Source organism: Diabrotica virgifera, chromosome 8, assembly GCF_917563875.1.
Source record: "Diabrotica virgifera virgifera chromosome 8, PGI_DIABVI_V3a".
NCBI classification, from domain to species: Eukaryota; Metazoa; Arthropoda; class Insecta; order Coleoptera; family Chrysomelidae; genus Diabrotica; species Diabrotica virgifera.
The window spans coordinates 45,555,640-45,569,372 of NC_065450.1; the positions used below are offsets into that span (position 1 = coordinate 45,555,640).

Here is a 13,733-nt window from a genome sequence, read left to right on the forward strand (position 1 = left end):
AAATTTAACTATAATTTATTTTTAAAATGTTCCTGCCATAAGAATGCCACGTGTCCATTTTCATTAAAAAATCTCTAATAGTTTTTGATATATCGGAAAAAATCGATTTTTATCTTGTAACTTCAAAGGGCTGTAACTTTTTTTGTATGCTTATTTGGACTAAGGTAAGTTAGGTTCAATCGAACTATTTTTGGTCCCAGAATATGTGATTTAATTTATGACCTGTATTTTTGTTACACCCGTATATTCTTATGTTATTTATTTTGTATTATTTTTTTAACTTTGAAAGCAGTCTCTGGAGTAGAGATCGAAACGTCAGTAAGTTAAACATGTAAATAAATTAATATATTGTCTGAACATTTGTCTGAATTATGGTGGGAACTTAACATAACATATAAAATATACTTAACATGTACTAGACGAAGGACAAACAGATAAAAATTGATTGCCGGTACTTGGGTACTTCTTCATATTGAAGTACCGGCAATCAATTTTTATCTGTTGGTCCTTCGTCTAGTACAGGGGTCGGCAACATGCGGCCCTTTGAAATTTTTTGCGCGGCCCGTCAATGCACTAATGTAATTTTAGGAAAAATCAACAAACTTATGAAAAATAATAAATTATAGACAGAAAGACAACAGACTCTTAAGGACAACAGTTGCATGGACCGAAATTCACTAAAGACTAAAATATAAGGAACTTAATAAGGCAGTAAAAAAAGGATAAGACAAGACATCAGGGACTGAAATACCGAACAAATCGAAAATATTATAGGGAAAATCAAGAGTATGAAAGTGAAACTAAATATGAAAGACAGACAACAAATACAGCTGATAACAGATATAAATGGATATTACTATTTATACAGAATTATACTCGTTCAACATAGAAGAACCAGAAAACCGCGGTATGGAAATATTAAATGTAAAATCTGAGCTACCAAAATTACTAATGAGGACGTTATAAATGCCTTAAAATAGATTAAAGATGAATATAGATTAAGATCAACACAGAGGTCCATCGAACAATCTATGTTAGGACTAAGCTGAAAGGACATAAACGAAAATAAGGACGTGTGACGCAGGACGAAGGTGGAAGATGCAATTGGAAAAATTGCGCAAATAAAATGGAACTGGCCATGACAAAGCAATGAAATGTGGACGCGAAACATTATACATTGGAGACCACACGAGCCCGGTCATACTAAAGCAAAACCATAACAAAAAATATTTTGGACATGGCCCGCCATCCGAAAAAGGTTGCCGACCCCTGGTCTAGTGTATGTTAAGTCCCTATATATATATATATGTTATAAGATGCCACCATAATTCAAACTAATGTTAATAACATTCGAGGATACCTTCCTTTTTTAACGAAATGCCCCTGAAGATGCTCTAGGAGCGAAAGTATACTTGGGTAAGATTTAATAAAACTCAGTGCTCGATATCTGCCTTTTATTTCCGTAAATTTAATATAATTGAGCATTCAACCACTTCCTTTTTTACAAACACTAAGCACTACAAACTTACTAAACTAATAGAAAATATTAATCGCTGTCTAAATCTGAAAATACTGCTCTTAGAACAATTCGGTTGTTCGTCCAAATTTATAATTTACACATTGTATTTATATTTATTTATAATCGGAACGAGGTAAAGAATAACTGTTTTTTTTTGTAACCTAACCCTTTTATCTAACGATTCGTGATTTATTGCCTCAGTTTCTACTAATTTTTACTATTGAAAAAAAAACATGTTTTTTGATATTTTTATGACGGTAATGGTTTTTATGGCCACAGCAGACCAATTCTGCTATAGAGAAGCACAAATAAATATAGTAATTATACATTACCTGATTTCTTATGAGAAAACGCAAATTAAGCAGGTAGTTTTCGTGGGCCGCTGTGTACATTTAAATTTGAGGTGATTCCGTCTTTAAACGATGATATCACTCTTCTCATTTGAGGAATTATAATAGTGTCGAAAACCCTCGAAACTTTAGATGACGTGACTTAGCAGTAACCCTGGGCATCAGGTGCCATGAAGGTCGGTTCTGACGGCTTATTCATGTTTACCAACCCCAAAAACCAACCGAGGAGCAAATTCTGGCCCTTAATATACTGAGTTTGACATGTTTATGCACTTTTGGATGCATTTTGTGTGCATTGTAATTATTGCAATTATACATTTCCACCCATTTATCTATTGTAGACTTTTTATATGTCAATTTCTATAATATGTAAACAATAGTACCTAAATATGTATTTTCTAAAAGAAACTTAGAACAGGAGAAGAACTTGCAGCGCCTTTTCACTTGCGCGAAAATTTCTTTTCAAAGTCTATTGCTCCATCGAATAATCTCGAAATAGATCGGAATTTCCCAAACGCGATCTTGCGGCTTTCAGCGATTTCCGCTAAGGTGGCAACACCGCCAATCGGAGGAGTCGTCGCCGGTGACGTCACCGGTGCTCAACTGTATGGTGGGGTGCGGCATTTGGACCATTTGTCGCAACTCAAGTCAACGCGGTCTACCCTACGTGCAAGCGCCGCCACATCTTGTGTTCCTGTTGTTATTTTCTGTTTGTTAGTTGTGTTAAAATAGATTTTGCTTCTGTTTACGTGAGTGTTTGTTCGGTTTCCTTGGACTTTGTCGATGTGACCCTCAACACGTGAGAATCTGGTGTTTTATTAGGAATTGTTAGATGGTAAACACGGTTCTTTATGTTGCATTCGAAATTGCATACAAGGTCGAAGTTATATATTGTTTTTCTTTGCTGTCAAATTGCTATACCAATAATATCATTGCGAGTTGTATACAACTACCAAGCATTGAAATCACTCTGAAATAGCATCTTATAGTATCAGGATAGTATAATGTGGTTTGATTAATAACTTTCTGTTTTACTTGTATGTTGGTATATTATTGGATTGAACAAAAATTTTTTTCGTGTATTAATATGTAAATTATTTCCGTATAAATATAAAAATATATCTATACTACTCATCTCAGAATTTAAGAAGCTAAACAGCCCCGGTTTTCAAGGTTAATATGAGTAGGCTATTGGTGATGGAAATTCCATTTCTAAATTAATGTATTTAACAAACTAATCTTTTTCATTGAGATTATAAGAGTGATGCAATTGTCAAAAGTGTAACGCAATTGTAAAGTGTTAACGCGACCTCTTTTCTATATTGCATCCTATAAAAAATAAGGGTATAATAATTATTAACAAATACTACATTAACAAGTCAAACTCCTTTCTTTTACTGCGTTTCAGTTTTGGCCTGGTATTCTTCATCTGCCATCTCCAGGTCAAAATTCAACAATCATTATAAGAAACATTAGAGTGTTTTTTTTTCTTTGAATTTTCTTTGCGCCGTAATCGTAAGATATCGTATTTTAGCTGAGAACTCACACATAGTAAACTTATGATTTCTAGTGATACTTGCAAAAGCGATTTATGCAAAAAAGTTACGTCTATATACTTCTTATCTAAATGTGGACATTTGGGTCAATGTGTAATAAATACAATAAGCCAATTGACTGCAGAACGACCGTTATAAAACAGCTAACTTCCAGAGAAGAATCATATAGTAAACATGGTCACCTTCCTCTATATGACTTACCTACTTGAAACCAATTCTTTTCAAGTATGAATGATTGTCGTTACCATGTTCACTCGTTCATTCTGTGTGTAGGGATAATTGTTTTTGATAAATACTGTAGGAATTGGTGAAAAAGACCATGGACAGCTCCAGTACTCTCCCTCCTATGGCTTCTCTACAACTCAAGTCGGACCCTGGCCTTACCCAGCCCAGCATCCGTCTCCAAGCATCCTTTTCTTTGGCTGCCCTCCTCCTGTTATCCACCTTTAATCTCTTTAGTATTGGTTCTCGTTATGGTTATGGTACATCGGGGCAGGTCCCACTTGTGAGCCCTTCAGACACTTAGACCTCCTACGGTCCATTGTATCACCCCTATCTTACGGACCAGGTCCATGAGAACCTGGTCTTCGGCGTTTATGGGGCCCAGGCTGCACCGATCTCCCGTGCTAGTCCCCCAGAAACCTTATGGCCTCGCAGAAAGCCACAAGTCTCTTAAAAGACAACTCACTCACCTGGTTCGGCTGCTCAGATGCCGATCCCAGGATCTGCCACCTCCGATAGGCCAATGCCGGACACTTCCAGAGGACATGTGAGGAGGTTCCCAGTCCAAGCAGACGAAGGTGCCGTCGGAGGTATTGGTTTCTCTCTTCGGCTCTCTACATCTTCCTTGGGCTTCCTACTGACCGACGTCTTACCACACTTCCACTAAGCGTTCTACTTTTTCTTCTTCTTCTACGGCACTACAGCCCAAATTGAGCCCTTTATTTTTTGCCTCCACCCTTGCTTGTCTGCGGCTGCTCTTCTCCATACACGGACTCCTAAAAGGGCTTGTGCGTCGCTGTTTACTGTGTCTTCCCAGCTCTTTCTTGGCTTTCCAACCGGTCTCTTTCCCTGCATTCTAGCATTCAGTGCTCTTTTTGGTAGCCTATCCTCTCCCATTCTTACCACATGTCCGCCCATTGCAATCTTTGTATTCTAATGAAGTCTGACAGGAGTGCTTCCTTATAAAGTTGATAAAGTTCGTTGTTGTATCGATTTCTGAAGATTCCGTTTTTCCTCACAGGTCCTAGTATTCTCCTCAGTACTTTCCTTTCGAATGTATCGAGTTTGTTTTTGGATGTTTCTTTCAGGACCCAGGCTTCACTGCCATAGCATGTTATTGGTCGAATTAAAGTTTTATAGATTCTCATCTTTGTATTTCAGTGGACACTTTTAGACCGAAATAAAATATATGGGAGAGGGCAAAATAAGCTCTGCTTGCCTGCGTTATTCTCTTCCGTATTTCTCCATCTTCTTATCCGTCGGCATATATTTCTACTCCCAGGTATGTAAACTTTCCAACCGTTTCAATGTCATCTTCATGTATATTGTTTTGTGGGACTATATTTCTTTTCGTCTGAATCATTATTTTTGTTTTTTCTGTGTTAATTACAAGACATTTTTGTTTGTGTTTTTAACTCTGCATATGTTTCCTGTGCTCCTGTTGATGTTCTACTCATAAGATTAATATCATCGGCATAAGCGACCAGTTGAACCGTTCGGTTGGTCAGTAGGTTTCCTCGTCAAGTTTGCATTTTTGCTTAACCGCATACTCCAGTGCCAGGTTAAACAATGTTCAGGCCAGTCCATCTCCCTGCGAAATTTTGGAAAAGTCTACGGTGGTTTTGTATTCGTACACATGCCTGAGTTTCATCCATTTTGGCTTTAATGAGTCTTATTAGCTTGTGTGGTATTGTCAATTCAGCCAATATATAGTATAGTTTGTCCCTTTTGACTGAGTCGTATGCCTGTTTGAAGTCTACAAACACGTTGTGAATATCAATATCGTGTTCCCATGATTTGCTCAAGAGCTGTTTGACTGTAAATATTTGATCCAGTGTCGATCTTCCCCGTCGGAAGCCCGTCTGATACTCTCCAATAATATTTTCTGCTAGTGGTTGGAGCCGCTGGTTTATAATATACGTGAGGACTTTATATGCTGTACATAGTAGAGAGATTCCACGGTAGTTTTTGCACTGGAGTTTGTCTCCTTTTTTATAGATCGGGCATACTATACTTTTCTTCCAGTCGTCGGGTATTTTCTCTTCTTGCCATATGTCTTTGATGAGCGCGTGGATGTGACTTGCTAGGTGGTCGCCACCTACCTTATACAGTTCTGCTGATATTTCGTCAACTCCCGGAGCTTTATTGTTTTTCTGGGCCTTAATAGCTTCGAGAACTTCCTCTATAGTTGGAGCTTCTACTCCATTATCTACTTCACTTTCTTCTACGTAGTTCATACCAATTTCATCTTCTATGTCTACTTGTGTTCCAAGTAGGGTCTGAAAATAATGCTTCCAGATTTTTGTGACTTTCTGTTGGTCACTGATTATTTGCCCACTTTCATCTTTACATAGACTTGTTTGAGGTTTATACCCACTTCTTATCTTTTTTAGGTATTCGTATGCCCCTCTAATTTCGTTGTTTTTGAAATTTTCTCCCATTTTTTTTATTTGTCTATTTTTATATGCTCTCTTTCTCTTTCTACATATCTTGTCTGCTTTCCGTCTTGCGACTTCAAATAATGTTCGTCTTTCCCGTGTTCTTTTTGTTATGTAGGTACATTTTGTGTGCTTCATTTCTTTCCTCTTTTCCTTGTCTGCACTCGTCATCAAACCATGCTCCTCTTCTCTCCTTTTTCTTGTTTCCCAGGGTGGACGCTGCTGCTATCAGTACTGATGTTTTGATATTACTGCATTTGCCCTCTATGGAGTGCAGTTCTAGCGTCCTTAACTCATTTACGACTTCTTGTTCGAACTTCTCTTTACATTCCTGGATCTTCAGTTTTTCCAGGTCCAGTTTGTTTGTTCTAGTGTTCTACTAGTTATGTTTTTATCGATTCTTATAAGGTGACTGCGCAATCTTTGTATTTTTGCATAATTTACTAGGTGTAGAGGTTTCTTTGTGATATTGATGTAACACGTGGTTAAACTCCACACAACATTGTTGCAGGTGGGTCCCAATATCCTTTCAAAAGTATTAATAAGGTCTTTTTCTTGTTTTCTGCGCCTAAGGTGGTATTTTCTCTTTCTCGTATGATGGTGTTATATATTTTGAACTTTTCTTCCCTATAGATGTATTTATGTCGTTTATTGTCAAATTTTGCAAAGTTTCGTTGTTTCCGTAAGGAAACTTAATTTTATCTACGTTGACGGTTAGGCCTATTTTTTTTCAGCTGCTACTATTCGTTAGACATTCAATTTTAACAACATTTGTACTGATGCTTTGGTCCATTATCATACACCTTGCCTTTATATTCTTCCTTACTTAATTCCTTCACACGTGTCTATCTTGTCTCGTCTTTCCCGATCTTCTCTTCCTCTTCTACTAGGAACTTGACACTTAACACCCTTCTTGTTGATTGTTTCTTATTTCGAATCATCTTAATATACAATTATCGACTCCTTCAAAAACTCCTTCCATAGTTGTGCGTTGTGCATATCCTAAAGTGCAGAAAAGATCAAGATATCAAACGTCTGGTGGTCTATGAGGGGGGAAGGACAGCAGTATGATTCCATTTTCTGGACACAGTATAATTACTTCCACAGAAATGCGCGATTCATGGTAAAGTAGCAAAACCCTATTTTATTGAGTACATTTTACATGACTGACGAAGTGTTTTATTACTCCAGAAAAAACTTCAAATGGCATGCATTCCTTTTGTTTCCACAAGCAATAGATGAGGCTGGATATTCATCTCATAAGTATTCTTCTGGGTTTCTTATTCTGGGATATACAAAAACCGGTGGAACTGTACCTCCGGCTACATTAATAATACCCACAAAAGCATACGTTTCCTCCTCTCGAGAAGATATATGACCAACTTTTTTTATTCTTAAAGCAAGAACCATTGGAGGTGTCATCACAGTCACACGGTCATCACATCAACCCCCCTTTTATGAAAGTCCTATACAGTAGAACCTCGATTATCCGTCAGGGCACCGGACCAAGGGTATGACGGATAATCGAAAAGACGGTTAACAGAACATTAAAAAAAGTTAAAAATTAATAATACAACTCTCAAATTTTATTTGTTTGTTTTGTTTGATAATACAATAAGAGGAATTTGTGTTCGTATTAATATTGTCGAATTTGGTTTAAAATATTCTGAAATCTTTGTTTTGTTTTACTGATGCTTCACATTTTGCAAGGGCTGAATTTCTTAATCGGCGTAAAATCATGCAATCTACTTTATTAGATTCTTCTTGTCGAGTATACCGCTCGATGAATGGTTGCATGTGAGATGCAGCTTCTCTAGCTTTTTAGACAAATATTTTTCAGTTGCAAAAGCATCATCGACATCGCCACTGTCAAATTCCAAGTTTGCGTCAGCTTCTGAAGCTGTTTCGTCAGTCTCTGTTTTGCCATTTCAACGATTCCATCATGTGTCAGCAATCGATAGCCGTTTGCGTCCTCATTACAAATTAACCATTCCTTTAAGTCATCTTTAGGCAACGAAAACAAAACAGTTGATTCAGCCATAACTTCATTTGTTACCGCATTGTACATTTCAGCGAATTTCGTTTGGCTTATCGCAATGCTAAAAAAAATGAATTGATGACTCAAATTTTTTCTTATGTACTCAATACAACTTATATACGGACCCTGACGGTTAACAGAGGTGACGGTTAATGGAGAGACGGATAATCGAGGTTCCACTGTAGTTTCTCTGGTCTAAACTTGTATTACTGCCAAGCATTGAAATCACTCTATAAACTTTTTACCAGGGTAGTCAAACCTGGTTTTATTATTTATAACTAATCTGTTGTTTATATTATATTACTGAATTAAACAAATTTTTTTTTCGTTTTGTTTCCGTGTTAAATTGTGTTATTAAAATGTAAATGATTTCCGTATAAATCCAAAAATATAGATATATGCGCATTTCAGAACTTAAAAAGTTAAACTAAATAATTGAAGCCCTGGTTTTCAAGGTTAATACGAGAACTGTTGGTGGTAAAAATTCCAATTATAAATGTAACAAACTAATTTTTTATAAAGATAGTGATGCAATTGTCAAAAGTTTAATGCAATAATTGTAAATGGTAACGTGACTTCTTTTCTAGATTATTTTTCTTTCTTCAATGGATATCTTTATGTAGGGCAGTCAATGAGGGTATTTGGCTCCGAATTCGATCCTACTACATCGATTTACTTATATTTTCGCAGTAAGTAGGGAATAGCTCATGAAACAAAGTCTACCCTATGCTGATGTGTGCTTTTATCTTGGGGTGGTTCCCACCTCTTCTCGGGAGTGAAAAATGTTTTGGTTAAAATAGACACGGAAGAGGCTAGAGAATCTAATTTAAGGCAAAAACTGTTCTATAATTATTTTTATCTACTTTATGTCATATTATGTATAAGTTTTTAGTTTGTGAAAACTGTCATTATAGATAGCAGTGCGTGAAGGGTTTAAAGTGTGCGTGAAGTAACAATGTATTTTAAATGGGATTTACTTTTTCGCACACTTTCAATGGGTTTTTTGGCACACTTTCATATAATCAAATATCCTTAACTTTTACGTTGTCATTCATGGTAATGACAATATGAGCAATGACTTACAACAAAATTTTTGACAGTTTTGTGGTTTGAAAGTAGTTAGGATTTTTAAATGTCAAAGTTCTAAAAATTGTAGAATAAAAATGAATTGCAGTGACGAAGAGTTACAGTTTTTTTATTTGTTTATCGTAGATAAAATATTGTATGAAACTGTGCGTGAAGTACTTTTTGCGAACTTACGCGATGTATAGCACTCGCTCCGTTGTCGCTCGTGCTCTAAAAATCGCGTGCGTTCGCAAAAAGCATACTTCACGAACTGTTTCATAAATAACTATTTGAAAATTCAATACTATTTGAGTTATTCGTGATTGAAAATTGGCCATTTTCATTGAAAAATGACACCTTTTCGGACGGATTTTCGTGAATGCCTTAAAAACTATACATCTAACAAAAAAAAACTATATAAAATATTTCTGTAGGTTATAAAATAACAAGGAGATTCGTTCCTTCATAAATCTTCTAGTTAAAATAGAAAGAGGGATATGGTAGGTAAGAAGAGTTTGTTTTTTTGCTGCATGCTCAAATCGGTGTATTCAACTTGCAATAACAGAGAAACGGTCGATTTTAGGTGTATAATGATACTTACAATTTTTATAGTGCTTGAAAAGACCTTTAAAATGAGCAATACTGAATGTCGATTACATTCAAACTAAGCGAGATATTCTGCAAAAAAGTTGATGACTAATGTATTTTAAGAAGAAATGAAAAGTATATTTAACCCCTCATTCATCAAAATTTAAATACATCATTTTCCGTCTACAATACTTTTTATTAAAGTGTTATGTATATGTTCAAAAAGTTGGACTGGTTTAAAATGAATGGTTTTTGAAAAAATAAGATCAAATTATAGAGCTCATTTTTAAATTTTCTTAAAAATCTTCCTTTTTCTCCATGTAACTCGAAAAAGATCAGAGATACGAAAAAGATACCACAAAAAATTGTAGGGTTTTTTCAGATGAAAATTTCCTTTTTTTTATTACTGTATCTCTTATCACTTTCAAGTTACATGGAGGAAAAGGAAGATTTTTAAGAAAATTTAAAAATGCTCTCTATAATTTGATCTTTTTTTTTTTCAAAAACCATTTATTTTAAACCCGTCTTACTTTCTGAACATAGAAATAACACTAGAGTACAAGGTATTGTAGAAGGAAAACGATGCATTTACATTTTGGTGGATGAGGGTTAAAATTACTTCTCATTTTTTCTTAAAACACATTAGTTATCAATTTTGTTTGCCGCATATCTTGCTTAGTTTTAATGTAATGGACCTTTAGTATAGCTCATTTTAAAGGTCTGTTCGAGCACTACAAAAGATATTAGTAGCATTATACAGCTAAAATTGACTGTTTCTCTGTTATTTCAAGTTGAATACACCAATTTGAGAATGTACCAAAAAACAAACTATTTTCACCTACCATATCTCTCTTTGTATTATAACTAGAAGAGATATTGAGGCAAGTGTCTCTTTGTTTTTTTATAACTTACAAAAATGTTGAATATAATTTTTTAGTTAGATGCATAGTTTTTAAGGTATTCGCAAAAAATCGTTCGAAAAGGTATTATGTTTCAATGAAAATGGCCAATTTTCAACCACGAACCACTCAAACAGTATTGAGTTAAAAAAAAATTATAGAACAGTTTTTGCTTAGAATTAGGTTCTCTAGTGAATTCCGTGATAATTTATACCAAAAAATTGTCCACCCTTGAGAAGGGGTGGGAACCACCCCCAAGATAAAAGCATACATCGGCATAGGGTAGACTTTGAATTAGGAGATAAGTAGAGACTATTCCCAAAATTTCATTTAAATCCATGAAGTAGGATAGAATAGGGAACTTGCATAATTTTTTAAATATTAAAATGATATTAAAAAACATAAGGTAACATGATCTTAAAACGCTTGCATACGAAAAAAACAAATATTTTTAGCCCGTACGCTAATTACGACGCTTTGAAAATGCTATAAAATTCAAATATCTTAGGAGGCTCTTGAACGTCCTTCTATTGGTTCGACGTCACGGGCCACCGTCATGCCACCGTCAACCGGGCTAGCTAGTCGGAAACAACGCGATTAGGGTAGGTATCACGGGTATATTACATTTTAATCGTCTTTAATAGAAAATTCCTAGGTATTATTTATGTTCATCTTATATATTGTAATAAGTATTTCCCCAATCAGCTTAGTTTTAAACTGAAATTGATAAAGTTGAGTGCTACTTTGTAAAGAGTTTAAAACGCATAATATGACGGACGAGGGTTTTTCAAAAGGTCAATCTGACTAACTTACCTACCGTTGATGTCTTCATCGTGGCAACTTTTATAAAAAGTAGTGAAAGCTCTATTCTATTAGAGAAATGCGAGGTGTCTAGGTAAATAAGTAAGAGTTATTAATAAGCATGTTTAAACCGTTTATAACAAAAGTTTGGTACCATTATATTATAGTATTCGGTTTACCCCGTGGGTTTGATCTACCTACCTCTAATCGAAGGATTTCGTATATCCTGGAAAAGATTACGGTGTAATTTGCGTTATAATAAAGATTATATTTTATTGTAATGTTTATTAGTACCTACTGGAGCCTTTCATTATTGTGTTCAAAGCCTTCTGAGAAAAGATTATGGTGATTAGCAGACGTACCGATAGAACGTGTACATAGCCAACTAATCCTTCTTTACAAAGTTAATAATACGCATAAATAAGAAGAATCATTATTGTAATTTTACAAGTTAATATCTTTATCATCTCAGCTTATACTTACACCGCATCCCTCGGTAGACAGCAAGCTATAGTAGAAACCCGACTGTAGACCGCATACTATAGTAGCACCAATACTTTTTAGTTACTCTTACTTTTATTACTAAAAGTTTTGTTTATTTTTAAGTTACTTGTTTCTTCTTTGTTCTTCAACACAAGAAACGACAAAAGTAATTTCATAAAAAAGAACTTTTTGATACATGTCAATAGAGATAAAATGTTAATATTTTGCCTGTCACAGAATAAATCATTTTTGCCACCGAGTAAAACAAGATATTTCAACTATATTATTTATCTATGGGCAAACTGCATTAAATGCAATTGGGACCGTGCAAGTTCGGCAAAGCGACCTCTATTTCTACGCTCTGTACTTTTATTCGCACTTTTAATTATATTGGCCAATTATATTAGTCCTGGTTGCTGGATAATTGTCAAGACCATAGTCCAAAAAAATAATAAGAAGAAAAAAATAAGATGCAGGTTATGTTTAGCAAACGTAAACAATTGTATGTAGTAAATAAAATCCGTTATTAAAATGCAGTATTGCAAGCAAAATACAATTAATTAAATTTACCTTTATATAATAATTGCATATCATATCAATATTGTGGAGCAATATATAATTTTTCTGAGTCAATGACAGAAGGTATGAAATATACGTCAATTTGACAATTTCAATTGACAATATGAATTATTTAAGATAGTTGCAATATTTCTCCGCGACTCGCGCACGGTCGTTTCTCGTTTCCCTTTCCAAGTACTTGCACACCGCGAATAGCCCACCCCGAACGGGCAAACGATACGAGTGGCCTGTGACGTCAGACCCCAGGTCTCGCTTTTGAAGTTGTTTAAAACGGAAATTTTAGGCGCGAAACTTTGATTAGATGTTGTACTTACACTATTATTCATTGTTAAGACGTAATATTTTGAATATAACATTTTAAAACATAAATTAATAATTTTATGCAAAAAAATTTTTTAGTGCAAGTTCCCTATTCGGAGGTAATATCCTATTCTTGCTCCAATAGACTGGCGTAATGGTGGGGTGGCGATTTTTCATTCTAATCAATTCATTTCATTCAATGTGGATCTTTTGCGATCTACTTCTTCAGCAATTTCCTTCAGGATTAAGCTGTTCAATGATTCCATAATGTATGATTTCATTTCTTTGATGGCTCTTGACTAATATGTTTAATTGTAGGTCTGCACACTCTTCTATCCAAGTTGCTTCTGCTGTTTTAGAGCCGTCTGTATATCAGTTGTTTTCTGTTTAGAGTAGAACCGGTGTCTTTGTCCTACTGGTTTTTGCAACTAGATTTTGCAGTAAATTCATGCACTAATATTGACTGATAGAATTGGCCATCGTATATATTATGGTCTTTTATTTTCACTTTCTTCACTGTTCTGTAGATGATGCTTCTTCCTAGTAGCAATAGTCGGTCGTCCGATTTGATTTTCAATTTTTTTTAAACTGTCTCCATTTTTCTCTATGCTCTACAACTCCGAAGCAAAGGTTTAGTGGAGTTCCGACCTCTTTTGTAATATGGTCCACTACCTTGTTGGCGATCTTTGCCGGGCACTTGCACTTGCTCCTTGTACTATCCCCTGCAACGTCAGCTTCTCCAGACCATCTTTACACACCACACGACCAAAGTAAGCGGTGATTTTTTCGGTCACAATGTTTCGAAGCCTACTTATAACGTGCAGCTCTCTAAGAATAGACTACTTGGTTCTTCTTGCGGTCTAGGGTATTCGCAACTTTCTTCACCAGCAAAACA

The 13,733-nt window shown here is 35.3% G+C and overlaps 1 protein-coding gene across 1 annotated transcript in view; it reads left to right on the top strand.

The window, feature by feature from the left end:
• The first annotated feature begins 2,520 nt into the window (after positions 1-2,520).
• The window catches only part of LOC126889942 (uncharacterized), a 138,378-nt gene continuing 127,165 nt past the window's right edge, over positions 2,521-13,733 (top strand). Inside the window, exon 1 of the mRNA XM_050658695.1 lies at positions 2,521-2,704. The gene's annotated coding sequence lies outside the window, so the exon portion shown is untranslated. The remainder of the gene's footprint in view (positions 2,705-13,733) is intronic.